The sequence below is a fragment of the Eschscholzia californica genome, unplaced genomic scaffold (genome assembly GCF_041429995.1).
Source record: "Eschscholzia californica isolate CP2 unplaced genomic scaffold, dmEscCali1.0.p SCAF_5, whole genome shotgun sequence".
NCBI classification, from domain to species: domain Eukaryota; kingdom Viridiplantae; phylum Streptophyta; class Magnoliopsida; order Ranunculales; family Papaveraceae; genus Eschscholzia; species Eschscholzia californica.
This window is the reverse complement of record NW_028238472.1, coordinates 25,210,564-25,226,821: the sequence shown is the minus strand read 5'-3', so window position 1 is coordinate 25,226,821 and position 16,258 is coordinate 25,210,564. Positions and strand designations below refer to the sequence as shown.

General features: G+C 34.1%; 1 long non-coding RNA gene across 3 annotated transcripts; it reads left to right on the top strand.

Moving 5' to 3' along the window:
* The first annotated feature begins 10,171 nt into the window (after positions 1–10,171).
* LOC147537956 (uncharacterized) lies at positions 10,172–15,675 on the top strand. 3 transcript variants are annotated; one of them, XR_015225293.1, is made up of 5 exons: positions 11,337–11,398; positions 11,511–11,762; positions 12,130–12,431; positions 12,547–13,056; positions 15,121–15,675. It is a non-coding gene; the product is annotated as an uncharacterized LOC147537956 (long non-coding RNA). The 3 variants fall into 3 exon arrangements; XR_015225291.1 differs by having other exon boundaries at positions 12,130–13,056; XR_015225292.1 differs by lacking the exons at positions 11,337–11,398; positions 15,121–15,675 and adding an exon at positions 10,172–10,322 and having other exon boundaries at positions 12,130–13,961.
* The last annotated feature ends 583 nt before the right edge of the window (positions 15,676–16,258 follow it).

Sequence of the window (16,258 nt, the reverse complement as noted above, 5' to 3'; positions counted from 1 at the left end):
CAACATTATTAAACCATCCATAAAGAACCATATTACATAAAAAGTTCATTTCATATATTGGAGGAGTAATAAAGGAAATAATGAAAATGTCATTTTGTTTTACTTACATGGAAATCGAATTTATTATCTGTAAGTGGGAAATGAGAATACATATTCGATCCCAATTTTACATCTTCTTTGAATTGTAAACCAACAAACAACGTACTCTGAAACAATTAAATTAAAATTACAAAAACAAAATTGAAATGAAGAAGAAAATATTAAACATCACTCATTCACATAGTTCGAATCAATCCACCTAAATGCAATACATTAGATGGAAAAAATATTTTGTTCACTCATTTATAAATAAACACATTTTTCTACTTGATTCAGTTTCTAGATTGAGCGAGGCATAGATTCGTGATGATCAATTCTAAATTTAACATAAATGTCGAAGCTTCGGAACATTTGGATAAAAAATACCAGTTATTCGAAATAACATATGATTCACAATCTTAAAATTGATTTAATTAGTTATAAGACATGTTTGATTCTATAAGTTAAGCAAAATTTACAACAAATTTAGTATGAAGATTACTTAGAAAATACAAGAGTCACCTTTAACTATATTTTTAAAGAGATGGGATTACTTAGGGGTAACATTAATTACAAATAATGACTACTATTAAGAGTAATATAGAATGGGTGCTTTAAGAGCATCCGTTTCACTTCTATTACCATTCCCATTCCCATTTCCATTTGTTCTTTCTCCTTCCTTCATGTTCCCTTAATCTTCTAACTCTAGGTCTGTGTAATTTAAAAAAAAAAAGTCACTATTCCATGACATCCACTTACCACTAAAGTCTTTTAACATTCTATTCTAGCAGTTTTCTTCTTCTTTACCAAGATGTTTTTCTCTCTTCAAAACAATAACATCTCTTTAATATGAAATTCAATTAGTATTTTAAAATTTATTTGCCCATCATTTGCAGCAGTAATGACTGAAAATTATCATCTATCCATCTTCCTCATCTACGCTTATATAAATGGGTGCTAGCTTCAAAGCTCTTCACTTCTTCTTTCAATAATTTTGAAGTTTTAAATGGAATTTATCAAAATCTTTTTTATGCTGCTCAATATCTTCTTCCAATGATTGTAATCCTTATTTGTATTTCACTTCTACAAGCTAAGTTATATACACCCTCTCTATATAGTTTTATGTTATGGCGGAGACAATGGAATCATCGAATGTCTCTTCATTCTCTGTTAATTGTCCATTTTCACCATCATCTTCAACATCTTCTACACCAACTATCTTTCGTCAATCTTCACCTACACCATCATACTCATCTTCATCATCCGTCAACCAATGTTCATCACCAATGTCAGCGACAATCTTGGTTTCATCTGATGCACCTGTACCACCACTCCCCAACAACACCCAGACACGAATCCCTGTTTATAAACGCCACGTGTGCCCCCGTTGCCATAAAAAAAGTTCGGATGTCGGAACAGTGAAAGGTGTTAACATGTCTTACGTGAAGGTGTCTTGCACACCATGCAACCGAAATTTCACTATCATAGGTGTCAATGTCATGACCAAAAAACTTATTTATCGCTCAAACCCATTGTCAAGGTCGAATACATCTAAACGGCGTTGTGTATAACGCACTCAATCGGCCTGCTTTATTTAATGTTAAATTATATAAAAAGTTTATTTATTTCTTTCTTACTTATATTGTCTAAGTCTGTTACTAATCAAAAATGTATTCTATTGGCCTTAAGGATAAGATTGAACATGGCGTTGTGTATAACGCACTCAATCGGCTTGCTTTATTTTTCTAAAAAAATTCAATAGGATTGAAATTGGTTGGACGGGTTACATTTACCGTAGATTATCCCAATTCTCAACTGATACAAAGGGCGTAAAATATAGTACCTTCAATAAATTGTTATCATGAAAATCCACCATTATTGAAATTAAAATATGATGTAGTTAGATAAATAAATAAAATAACATCAAAATATGATGCAAATATATAAACATATAGAATAAACTAACTGTTCGCGTTTTGGCAATTCGAAAAAGTGGGAAATAATAGGACAACTTGTAAGGAATCCTTCCACATGAGCTTTGGTTTCTTCATTTTCCATTACACATTAGTTTAAAGATAAGTAAAATTCTTTGTCACATAAAGTGCTATAAATATGGTCGTCAACATTTCTAAATTTTTATCTCATAAAAAAAACATTTCTAAATATTTTCTTTTCATCCTTTCTATTTACTAAAAAACTAAAACAACGTTTACTTCACAACAATAAACACGACAATTCAACAATTGACTATTCCAACTTTCAAAAACACTACAAACCTTATCATAATAACAATTATAATAACAATAACTAAAATAGTAAAATCTCATTATTTTTTCAATACTTTTACAATAATGTGCCAAATACGAATTTGTTCCCGCCGAAACCATGAGTGATGTCTAGAGAGGAATGAAAAACCTATTTTCATTTGCGAGCAGATAAATAAACCTTTTTCATAACATATTTAGGAAGAAAAAAAAACATCTTATTCAAAACCTATTAGTGATGACTAATAAAGGAAAAAACTAACATGTAAACAGTTCCTATTTCTTTAATTTCAGTGAAATCTCATTGTTTTATGTTAAATCAACTAACATTTGAAATTACTTTGATCCTTCTATCATCCATTTCAGTCTTCGGGTGGCAATAATTCCATAAAAGTGACCCAACAACCCTTCTTTGTAGTGGTAACACCTTAGAGGTCAAGGGTTCGAGGCACGCTGACAATTAAAAACAACTCCATAAACGTAACACTTTCAAGACCTTTACAATATTAGAATTAACAATAACATATCAATTAGATATACCAAGTCACTCATCTACATCTACATGTACATTTAACATTTATTTTATAACTAGAGAGGGTATTCCTACAATGTTTAGTTAAAAAATTTAAGGTATTTAAAGAAAAAAACCGTGCCGGAGGCACGGGTCATACCTAGTAATAAATAAAGAAGGAAAGTCAAGGGTGAAAAAAATAATAATGTCTTAAATCTTAATTAATGAAATTTGCACATGGATTACTTGTACCACAAGAACAAAGACTAAAGGAAATACTTGATCACCAAGTCTCATCTCAATTCTAGCTTGTTTACAAAACCTATAAAACTCAAGGGAGAAACATGAAAATTTCTTATCAGCCTCCAAACCAAGAACTGGAGAAATGAAGAGACAGGGTTACCAACATGGAATGGTTAGAACCCACATTATCTTGCCATCACCATTAAACCCAATCCCAAAGTTATCAACAAATTAGAATCTCGTCCTACGGCCGGACTGTATGACAAAGTACCATCCAAGCCGACCAATCACTCGAAGTTCACAGGCAAATGTGGCGCTCCACGGTGCAGTGACTGTCATTCTCGTCCGGTTAACAAGTCGAAAGATAAAGCCAAAGGCACACAAAAGCTCAAAGCACGTAATGTAGATACGAATTATCGGTCATTTCAGTGGCGAGATGTTGATAAAGAAGAAGGATCTAGCATATATATAGATGACAATGATTACGAAGTCGAAGATTATGGTGGAGTGAGTCGAGAAAAATGGAATTAGAAATGGTGATATTATAAGGTTGAAGTTAAAGGCCTTGAAGACTGGTTTATCTTGTGAATGTCTATTTGATCCAAATGTTTGTCAGTTGTTAACAATAATGAAATCAATGAATTGAGTTTTTCCAATTTCTCATAACAATATAATTCCCAATTTCGTATTTGAATTCTTCAAGAAACTAACATTTAGACATATAACAAGAGGAACACTATTAACAACGGTTTGAAACCGTTGCTAGACTTGCATAGTTTCCCGGAACTAAGAACTCTGGTTTATGACATTTACTTGAATTACTCAATGGGTACAGTTCATGAAAAAGATAATGAAAAAAAGAAACAGCTCTGTTAGACAACAAAATGCCCACTTACCGTCCAAACAGGAAGATGTTCCAAGAGCTCAAAGTTCCACTTCAACCCACGTTCGTTTTCCTTCTGAAAGGTACTGTTCAGAAACACTTCATATCTTCTCTGTTTCTGTGAACTTTGAAATTTTGTTTCTATTTTCACGATTTCAATATCGTTTCAGAATTATAAGTGTAGAATAGGTTCTATTTGCTTTTATGTTGACTATGATTACTTGTTATTTGTAGAGACTGAAAGTGTGACAGACGTTAAATGGGAAAATGGAGGAAGAAATGGCAGTTTTCGTAAATCTTAGATGATTTTCTGTTCTTATTATCGAAGTCCAAAACAAATTTAGTTATTTGATTATGTTTTTGTTATTTATTAGTATACTTTAAAGTGAATTTTGTATCATATGCTTGAATTTTTGAGGAAAGAATCGTCTGTTAACATACTCTTTCCCCCGAAATTTTCATGAGAAAATGATTTTGTTGTAGGAGTACAAGATTTTTGTTTATTTTTTATTCTAATCATCTCACTCATTTGCTCTTAATGTAATAAAACGATTGATAACAAATTTAACAAAAAAAAATGTCCGTGTTGATGGCCTTATTAAAATATTTACGTTAATAGGCCGTGGCTATTGTTCATATCAACGAGTTAGCTCATCCATCAAATCATATATTTATGATTGCAAACTGCCTGGAATTTCTACTTTTGTTACATTTTGCAGGGAGCAAATCCGTTAAACATTGGGTTATTTCCCTATGTGCCCTTACTTTGTGACCAGCTTCCTCGTAGCCTTCTACTTTATCAATAATATTTAGAAGGTCCCCTTTTTCCGTTATGGTTAAGTTTCTGTTATTCTCTCTCCTCCATCTCATCACCTCTCTCCTTCATACTTAAAGAAAAAAAATCCTCTCTCCTTCATACTTCAAGAAAAAAAATTCCTCTCTCCTCTCTCTCTAAACAGATGTAGAGAGAGGAGACTATTGAAGGTATTGTGATTACAAAACCGAAACCCTAATCTGTTTTTTTCTTTCATGAATTTTTTATGTAGATTTTTGTACGATTTTGAACTAGATCTAGGTTTCTTATATCAAAGTAATTTGATACTAATTACTATAAAATTAGTATCAGATTTCTGTACTTCATGATTGTTCTAAATTTCTGTACGATTACAAAACCGATACCCTAAATATTTTTTGATCAAGAGTCTTGTGATTCAAAATCGAAACCCTAATTATTTTTGTTGTATTTTTTATCTAGATTTCTGTACGATTTTGAACTAGATCTAGGTTTCTTTTTCTTATATCAAAGTAATATGATATTGTGATTACAAAACCGAAACCCTAATTATTTTTGTAGTATTAAGTTTTGATTTCTCGAGAGTTATCTTGTTCGACGCAGAGGTATGTTACCAAAACCGAAACCCTAATTATTCTAGTCTCGCCTTCTCTTAAACGTTGCGACTTAAGAGTATCCCACCAAAGGCTAGCATAACCTTTAGCCTTAAGGTTGCTATTTTATACTTCTTCTCATCATCATAAATGTTATATTCAAATGCTCGTTCCATTGATCTTAACCAATCTAGAAAGTCATCGGGATTTAGATTACCTTCAAAATCAAGAAAATCTTTGAATTCTTCTTGCCGAGTGGGTTGATGTGGTCGATTATCTCTTCTTCTCCCACGTCTAGAACAAACACTATGATCATCATTAGAACTAAGAGAAACACGTCCGTCTTCATCAGAAGATGAATGGTTATCTCCGACTCTTTGTCTTCTTGGCTGCGCTTGCACATTCATGCCGTTAAAAGCCTGAACCATTTGTTGCATTTGGCTGCGCTTGCACAAACACTATGATTATCTCTTCTTAATAAATTATTCATTATGTACTTAATGCAGGTTGATGATGAGTTGCAATTCATTTCGAATGCTACAAAAGGCAAGGATTTTGAAGAAGTGAAGGTTGAACCTAATGAGATTACGAGACTTAGAGGAAAGATAGTCGATGAAATTCTTTCAGATGAAAACTATTGTTGAATTCAATAAACAAGGCGTTTGAATGTAGTATTTGCTCTGAATATTTTGATGAATGTGTTTGTGAATATTTTGACGAATCTTTAATAGATTTTAATCTTATTGTGTTGAGTATATTTGATTACTTATTTGTTCTTTTGAATTTAAGTTAGAGAGGTTTGCAAATTGATTTGCAGTGGTTTACTCCTAGTTTGCAGTGGTTTCCAAATTGATTTGTATTGGTTTGTATTGTGGTTTGCAAATTGATTTGCAGTGGTTTGCATGTCTTTGCAAATCAGTTTGCAATGTCTTGGAAATCAGTTTGCAAACTGGTTTGCATTGGTTTGTATTGGTTTGCATTGCTTTGCAAATTGTTTTGCATTATTGTGGTTTACAAATTGATTTGCAGTGGGTTCATGTCTTCGCAAATCAGTTTGCAATGTCTTGCAAATCAGTTTTCATTGTCTTGCAAATTAGTTTGCAATGTGATAGAAATTGTCCTGCAATGCCTTGAAACTTGTTTGCAATGATTTGAACAAAATAAATACAAGAACAAAGCTAAAAAGAACATGTTTTACCTCCTTCGGCATTCTTGCCCGTTTCAGCTAATAAACATCCACTAAATTTTCCTTTGAAAAATGTTGCATCTAAATAACGAATCGGGCGGCAAAATCTGAATCCATGAATACAAGTCCCAAATGCAACAAATAAACGCATCACCAGTTTACAATTTAATATTAGAGTTAAAGATTCAACTTTAGAATAAGTTTAATATTTATTGCTGCACATTATATTACAATTATTCACAAAAAAAAAAACAGATGAACTATTGATCTTCATATTCTTCATCTAAGAAGCCTGGTGTCGAAGACTCAGTACTTCCCGACTGCCAAAGGGTTAGCTTTATCAATATGTTCATTAGAGGGACCAAAATTACTATGTAATCAAAGCCAATAAGGATTTACACCACCTGCAGGTAAATTGTGTTCCTAGAATGAATTAAAAAGAAAAAAACTATTCACTGACTACCTATCGACAAAGTTGAAATTAGCAGCAAATTTGGTATTTACCGGTCCTTCCTTTGTATGGTCCTTACACTATGAATTTCGATCAATGGCAGAAGGTTCTTACAACCTGTGAGATTGTTCGCCGGCAAAGTGGACAGCTAGTCAAGGGCGATGAGCATATCATACAACAACATAGATGACCACACCTGAAACTCAAAATATGTAAATATCAATCATATAATAGTTTTTCTAGTACGTATCAACATAAATAAAATGGAACTATAAACTGACTGGATGCAAATGACACAAAACCATAGGAGACCATAAGTTGTCAGCTAAATGCCTTATACTAAAGGAGAAATGTTAGTATGCAGAATTTCGAATTAGTTCGTGAAGTGCTTGGCTATTAATTGGATGACCTCTAAGTATGCAGACAAGCAGTAGATAAAGGTAATGATAGACCCACTTCTTGTATTCCAACTCTGAACTTTCAAGAGATTACGCGATTACCCAACTTCTCTAATATCAAAACAAGATTAATATGATAGCTGCAGCTAAGAAGAATACCCAAATTCTCTAATGTCAAAACAAGATCAATATAGTAACAACAGCTAAGCAGATTACCCAAATTCTCAAATGTCAAAACAAGATTATTATGGTAACTGCAGCAAAGAAGATTACCCAAATTATCTAATTTTGAAACAATATTATTATGGTAACTCTAGTTAAGAAGACTACCCACGTTCTCTAATGTCAAGATAGGTTATCCAAGTTATATATTGTTTTGATCATTTTAACAAACAGTTCTTGTACATATATAATTGGGTAATAGTCAAAACATAACAAATATGAAATTAAATCAAAATTACCCACAAAATCATGAATAATCATAATTATCAAATTATGAAGTCAGATTATACCTTGAAATACTTTCAGATTCTCCTTCAATTGAAAGTATATAGACCTTTTAAACCCTAGCAAATTATGAAAGGAGATTACAACTTTCTCTCTCTAGAACTCTTCACCAAAAACTAACTCAAAACCCTCAACAACTAAAGAGATTTAATCCAAAATAGGTTGATGATCATAAAACCTAAAGAGAATTCTTCAACCCACGGCTAACAAAATCGCCTAAATCCCACGCTCGTTTAGTTTGTCAATCGTTTTGAGAAATTCCTCCTGCTATGTTCACAAACAGATTTTTTTTGTAATTTTCGTTAAGGAAAGGGCATTTCTGACCTTGAAAATGTGGGTGTCTTCAAAACCGTCCTTCAAGAACATTTTGCAAAGTTATTTGGGCCCTAGCTTCTTAAAAACTTACTATGTCTTTTAAACAAAAAAACCTGTAATGAAGAATGAATATTAGGGGGTTAATAACAATCGTGTCAATTTTTGGTCTAAAAAGAAAATATGTCTCTAAGTCTTTATTCCCCAGAGATTTTTCTTTATTCGCCGAAGCCGCGGTCTAAAAAAAAGTCTAAAGTGCAACACTAAAAAAAAGTCTAAAAAGCAACACTAAAAGAAAGTCAAAACACCAAATCTCCCAAAAAAAAATCCTATGGTGACTGTCCTTGTGTCTAGGGGTGGGAATCGGGCGGGTTCGATCGGGCTTGGGTATAATAGAGCCGGACTCGGGCAGGTTCGGGTACTACATTACCTAGCCCGCTACTAGTTACCGGGTGGATTGGGCCGACGAATTCACCCAATTGAGGGCCCGTAGCCCGTCCGAGCCCGCCTGCCCGTGCGGGCTCAATCGGACTCCAGCAGGACGGGCTCGGGTAATTTAATTATTTAAAAAAAAATAACCAATTATTTATGAAACCCTAAGGGTAAAAAATAAAATTAATTACCTTTATCTCATTTACAAAATATACCATTAGCATTACACAACAAAGTTTACAAAAACAAACATATAAAAGGAAATTACATATCCCAACAACAATTTTTTTTTTTTTGTTATTTTTGAGTTATGCCTCTATCACAGAGATATTTGATCTAAGAACAATAGATACTCATCAATTAACATAAAAGAAAATTTACGAAATTTACATAAACAAATAGTAGTACACCACAAAATAAACTTAAAACAGAAACAAAAAATTAAATGACAAAAAATAGTTGCATTTTCCAAATCTTGTCCAAAGTTTCCAACTTGAATATGCAAAAAATGGTGCAAGGAAAAAATAAGTTAATACCAATATATGAATCATACAAGTTTACATCATCACCACCATGGAAAAAATTATTGATCCACATCATAATATAAATCTCATATGTTTCGGATAAAATTACATCATCACCATCAACTAAATTACATATTCACATCAAATCTGTTTCAGAATATAGATCTATTCCAGATCTGTTTCATAATATAGATCTATTCCAGATCTGTTTCATAGTCATCATAAAAAAAAGATCTAGAATATAGATCATAACAAAAAAAATGACAAAATACACATCATAAACAGAGATGTTATTTATAATCTTCATCTAGAGAAAACAAGAGTTGTTTCCATACCGTTTTTCTCTGTCTCTTTAGTACTTCTTCTTTTGATCTTCATCCAAACATTGAAAGCATCCGAGTCAATACTATCTCCATCTCAAAGAAACTTTAGAATCTTGATGTTCTTATTTTGAAGGTTTTTCTCTCTATCATTATCCTCCAAATCCATCTTTTTCCTTAGTCCTCCTTAACTTTCTAGTTATTTTGTTTGATGAAAGCCTTCACGTTAATTCGATCTCTCTTCATGATTCAGAAGTTTTTTTTCTCTCTCTCTCTCTCTAAAAAATCCTAAGGGATAATGAAGCTTATGAGAAAAATTGTTTGAAATACCAAGTACTCTAACCCTAAAAGTGAGGGACCTAATCCATTGAATAAATGGAATAATAAATCGGACGGTTGTCGGGCAGTCTATAGACTGGCTCCCGGGCGGGTGTAACGGGCCGAAACTCGGGTAGAAGCCTCTACCCGAGTCCCGACCGCTTGAGCCCGAGTTTTCGGGCCGGGTAAGCCCGAGCCGGGCTCCCTTCGGACTACGGGTCCTTACGGACCGGGCGGATAGGGCCGGGTTTCGGGTTCTCGGACCGTTTCCAGCCCTACTTGTGTCAGATAAATCATTACATCTTTCAGTCCACCGCTTCATCATCAGATCCGTCAAAATTATAGCCGTTGAAGTGCCTTTACGTTCTAATCTCTCCGTCTCTCGATTAACAATCACTTTTAACATGTTACCCCCCGAACTGAAGAACGGATATCTAGCATTCTTTGTTTGCCGTGAGAAGGAGAAAAAGGATGGACTTCCTCAGTCCTTTCGTGAAGAGATCGATTAGGTTTGTAAATTTTGGTTTCGATTAGGTTTGTAAATTGTGGTTTCGATTAGGTTTGACGATTCATGGCTTCGATTTGTGTCCATGATCAATTGCGTGCTTCTACAGACTTAAATACTTATGCAAGTTTGCTGATTCGGTGGTGTTTGAAAGCTATTTGGGTTTGTGGTAATCTAGGGTTTCGTTACCTTTGGTTTGTTTTTCGTTTTCGTCTCAAGCATCTAAAACCCTAGATTTAGATGCTTCTGCAGATTTAATTCTATGATTATTTTGATTTGGTTCTCAATTGGATTCTATGATTATCTTTGATTTAATTCTATGATTTAATTCTATGATTATCTTTGATCAGGCATTGCATAATAGGGTTGGATTTTTGTCTTCATCGGTTGACTGCCTCTCGAAATTTTGATATGGACGCAATCATGAAGCAATTACTGGTCTTTTTAGTAGTTTTATGAATTTATTTTGCTTTTATTGTTTGGGGAAGGTAGGTCTTTTTAGATTTAGATCAGTCCAGTCTTTTTAGATTTAGATCTTCAGTCCACCATTTCTACATATTAGTCAAAACTAAAACCCTTACAAACAAAATGAATCTTACATTATATATCCTTGGCCCCCTCTCTCAGTCCCCCCTTAACTGATCTGTCTAGGGTTGTGTTCTTCCTAATTTCTTGGAATGTGTTGCAGGCTTCTTTCAAGTTATTAACCATTAGCTGCTTAGCTGGTTCCTCACGGTTTGTGTTTGTATTAATATAGGCTGTCGGGTTGATTTTATTTTGTATTTCTTGGTTTATGTTTTTAAGCATCTATCAGTTTCCTTTCAGTTTGGTTATTGAGGGCTGACGTTTCGTGAAACGAGGGTTCAAATTGTGTTCTTGATCGAATGCTTTCTGCAGATTTGATGTCTATGCAATTTAGGAATTTGAGATGGTCAATAATTCCATTTGAAATCTAATTCGACTGTAAGTATGATATTGAGGGGGGGGGGGGTTCTCCATTGATTGGTGTTTATAATGCCTGATTCCGATGCCGATCGTATATTGCAAATTTTGGAAATTGAGTGGTGGTGCTTGAAATAGGTTAGTAATATAGGGTTTCTCAATCAATCAATTCTGTTTGACTTTTGGCTTGCATCTAAAAAGTTTTGATTTCGATTTGGTTCTCAGTTTAATTGTTTCTTTGATTGTGCAGGAAAAAAAATGGGTTGGATTGTAGTACTTGATCAGTTGGTTTCTTATGCAGATTCAATATCTACACGCAGTCTAGGAAAATTCAGTTGTCAAACGACTCAACTACCCATCAAGCTTGAGTTTATAATCGCGATTGAAGGGGGTTATTAATTCGTTGGGAATTACTTTTAATGGATTTAAAGATGATTCTGATGCCAATCCCACATCATGATCATCTTAAATACTTGCTCTACTGTGGTCTATGCCAGTAAAGGTATTGATGCGGCATTAGACGACTTTGTGAAATATTAGATTAGTTGGTGTAGAAACTTAAACCTGATTTAGTTTTATGTTACTACATTCTGGAATCTAGTTTTCTGTTACTCTATTCTGGAATCTAGTGTTCAGGTTCTTCTTTAAGTAGGTCCTTTACATCACATTATTTCGAGGACATGTCTGCTTTCAATGTCCAGCACTCTTTGATCCTTGCTACTCTAGGACTATGGGTTATGCTAAAAAGTTACTTGGCCTGTCCGGATGGTGTTTTCTCTTTGAAGTTCCTTATGTATTTTTATTGATTCTTTCTAAATTTGTACTAAGTCCACTTTTGAATGTACAAAACTTATTTAGCTTATTTTCAGGGATATGCATTAAGTTCTAGCTATTCATACTCAGTCCATCACTTAGAGTGGGAAGGAGGAACACTTGGGAGTTCCCACGGCCAGCTATTTCTCGGTTTGGTGAATCTATTCCGGTTACCCTTCTCATTTCTTAGAGAGTTCGGAACATTATTTTGACTGCATTTATTTTTAAAAGATCCAGTATTTAGTTGGGTGTATGATTTTTGTTCTAACTTGCTATTATGTTGTTTTGTGCGGGATATCTATGTTCAACATTAAGCAAACAGACTCTTTCTACTACTTTGAGGGCACAAAAATTTGAGGTACGTCAATTTGTTGCTGAATTTAGTTTGGTGGTAGAGATACTAACATAATGGATTTTTTAACTTACTTATAGTGTTAATCTGGACTCTGTTCTGGTTCGTGAGTTGTATATAGGATCTGTTGTTTCCATCTGAATTTGGGGTTTGGTGGTATTAGCAGAATAGCAGGTACAGTTGTTTACATTAGTATTGATTTCCTATACAAAACAAGTTTGAACTTTGAAGTGATTGTCGTTCTCTAAGTTTGTCAAAGAAATTATTTAATTAAAGGAGCTTTCTCTTATCATTGTAAGTGTTTATTGTTCTCTCTTAACAATGGAATACACAACCTTAAGAATTTCAAATTTTCTCCGGGGATTACGGTTTGAGTGCAGTTGCAATTTCTTAGGTACTGTTGTGTTCCAATGCTGATTTATTTCAGGAAGGGTGTTTCTCTTTTATGCAAAATTGAAGCTACCTCTTTAAATTTTTTCCCTTTCTCCGTCGAGGCTATATTTTGTTTTGAAGATAGTTGGTTGATTTGCTTTGTGTTTCCTAGGGATGTTTGTTATAGGATGGCTAGTCCTATTCTGCCTATGTTCATTTCAGGAAGGCAATGTACTTTAAATCCGCAATCCTTAATTAAGTAGCTACTCTGTTCTGAGGATTTACTTTGGTCCTTGGTATCTGATTGTTATTTATAATTGTGAAATGATAAAGTTACAAAAGATTTTGACAAAAAAAGGTTCCCAGCTGATGTGGCGGGTGTGGTTTCAAACTTTGACCAAATCTAGGCCGTTGAGAGATGAAAATCACAACCGCCACATCAGCTGGAAACTTTTTTTTGTCAAAATCTTTTGTGATTCTAGCATCTCTCTTTATAATTTAGAAATCACTTTGTCTTTAATAAAGCTTTATGTGTATAAGTTGCTTCCTGAAAGTGTTTTTCTTAGGCTATGTCTCTTCCACCTTTAAGATGGAGTTTTCTATAGTTGCATGTTTCCTGAAAAGATGTTTTGCTTAGGCCATATGTCTTCCACCTTTAAAATGTGCCGTTAACTGTGTTCTGGGTATGCATGGCCGCTATCCACATTCAGACATTCACTGACGGTTGGTATTCTTAGACGGGGTTTCAAGAAGGATCTCTATTTAAGGTTTTTCATGACAGTTTACCTTCCTCTTTGTGCAATCTTTTTCTTAGTTGGAATATGTAATTCCTTAACCTCACTTTTAGGGATATGTATTTCTTGAAAAGGTTGTAGAACTTATCTTACTGGATTGTGGGAGTGCTTTTGTTTCTTCGAGAGGGATTTTTTCTTATGTAAACTGCAGTTACATCTTTACAGGGGTCTTCTGTAGTTCTGTGTAAACATTTTGTTCACATTTTAACTTTATTATATTCATGAATTGTTATTGGGGATGTGTGCTTTGCAAATTCAGTCACTCTTTCTGGTTGTTGAACGACTGGGAATTATATTGAAATCTTACTCGGTCTCTTTGAAGGGAGTTTCTATTTCAAGTTGCTGGTTAGGAAGTTTACCAATATATCTTTTATTTGACAGTACAATTCTTTTCCATCCTTTTGTGTAGATTATGAGTTATAGGTTTTGGTAGGTTTCTTTTAAATTTCTTATAGTGGTCTGAAGCATTATTTTGGCTTTGTTGTTCTGTTTTTCAAGGGCCTTGATATTTACCTGCAGATTTGATTAGGCTTTTCCACGAAAGGGGGTCTTCTGTTCTAACTTGCATTTATGTTCTTTCTCGAGCATACCTCTCATTAACAGCAGGCATATAGTTTCGTTCAACTACTTGTGGGGTAGACAATGTGGAGAGTCTGTTATCTATATCCGACATATGTTGAGTGGACGGAACTACTTTCCTGAACTCGTAGTGGAGAATCACAATTTCCTGATTATTGACACAACAAATGAAAGACCCCTGAGTTTTATGCTTTTATCTTGGTCCTTTCTGTTTGCATGTGATTAGGCAGTTGGTGCATGGTCAATTTTTGTCCTCTTTACTTGGGCATTATCTTTTAGTTGTGTTCCTTCTTTTTTATGTGCTGCTAATTTATTTGACAGAGGACATTATCTTTTAATTGTGTTCCTTCTTTTTATGTGATATTATAACATAAGATTTGCAGCTGGATAAGTTTTGAGGTGATAACAACTATTTTCCACATAGATAACTCTCTCAGAGTAGAAGGTCTGTCATGTTGGTAGCCATTTCTTTGCTTGGTAAATCGTTCTGGTTTGAGAGAGTTTGTTGGATACTACAACTAGATTGCCTGGATGTTATGAGGATACAATTTTATCTTTTCTTTTTCACTTTTCATGTGATATTATAACATAAGATTTGCAGCTGGATAAGTTTTGAGGTGATAACAGCTATTTTGCACATAGGTAACTCTCTCAGAATAGGTCTGTCATGTTGGTAGCCATTAGTTTGCTTGGTACATTGTTCTGGTTTGAGAGAATTTGCTGGATACTACAACTAGATTGCCTGGATGTTACGAGGATAAAATTTTATCTTTTCTTTTTTCACTTTTCCAGTTCCATGTCTAGATGAAGTAAATGTGTAAAAATATTGATGGTCTTATCTTGATGTAGGTTATGAGGATAAAATTCTATCTTTTCTTTTTTCTCTTTTCAAGTTCCATGTCTAGATGAAGTAAATGTGTGAAAATATTGATGGTCTTATCTTGATGTAGGATATGCGGAACTTCCCAATTCAACGGGAGAAGATTCAACTTTCCAGTGCTGGGTGGATGGGTTTGAACTGATATCATTTCCTTGGCTTGGTCTACAGTTTCTTCAGCAATTTACATGGATCCAAAGTTGCTGGGTTCAAGGTTCCAAGTTCTTCAGTTCTCGTTCCCGTCATTTTGTCTTTCAAAGGCGTGTTAGAAGTTTTGCTTTCTCAGAACCTCCATCATGTTGATAGGATATGTGGAATTTCAAGTCGAACGGACAAAAATCAGCTTTTTATTGCTGGGTCGATTGGTCGGAAGACTCTGAGCTGGACTCATTTCCTTCATCATGTGTAAGTTAAGTATTTGCAGTCCTATTGCAGATCCATGAGTAGTAAAGCCATGGTTCCTAAGTTCTTTACCGTTTATTTCCTTCATTTATTTTGCTTTTATTATTTGGGGAAGGTAGGTCAAAACTAAAACCTTTATCCCTCACAAACAAAATGAATCTTGCATTATAAATCCTTGGCCCCCTCTCTCTGTCTCCCCTTAATTGATCAATCTACGGTTGTGTTCTTCCTGATATTTTGGTATCTGTTGCAGGCTTCTTTCAAGTTATTGAAGCTTTAGCTGGTTCCTCGTTGTTTGTGTTTATATTAATATAGGTTGTCAGGTTGATTTCATTTTGTATTTCTTGGTTTATGTTCTTAAGCATCTATCAGTTTCCTTTCAATTTGGTTATTTAGGTTTGACGTTTCGTAAAACAAGGGGTTCAAATTATGTTCTTGATCGAATGCTTTCTGCAGATTTGATATCTACTCCATTTTGGAAATTGAGATTGTCAATGATTCCACTTGAAATCTAATTCAACTGTAAGTATCATATTAAAAGGGGTTCCTTCATTGGTTGTTCTTTATAATGCCTTCAGATAAGATTTTTTATTCTGCCCATGTTCATTTCATGAAGCCAATTTACTTCAAATTCGGAATCCTCAATTAAGTAGCTGCTATGTTTTGAGTGTTCACCCTGATCCTTGGTATCTGAGTGGTATTTACAATTTAAAAATCTATATGTTTTTTCGATAAAGTTTCTGTTTATAAGGTGTTTCCCGAAACTGTTTTGCTTAGGCTTTCTCTCTTCCACCTTTAAGATGGAGTAT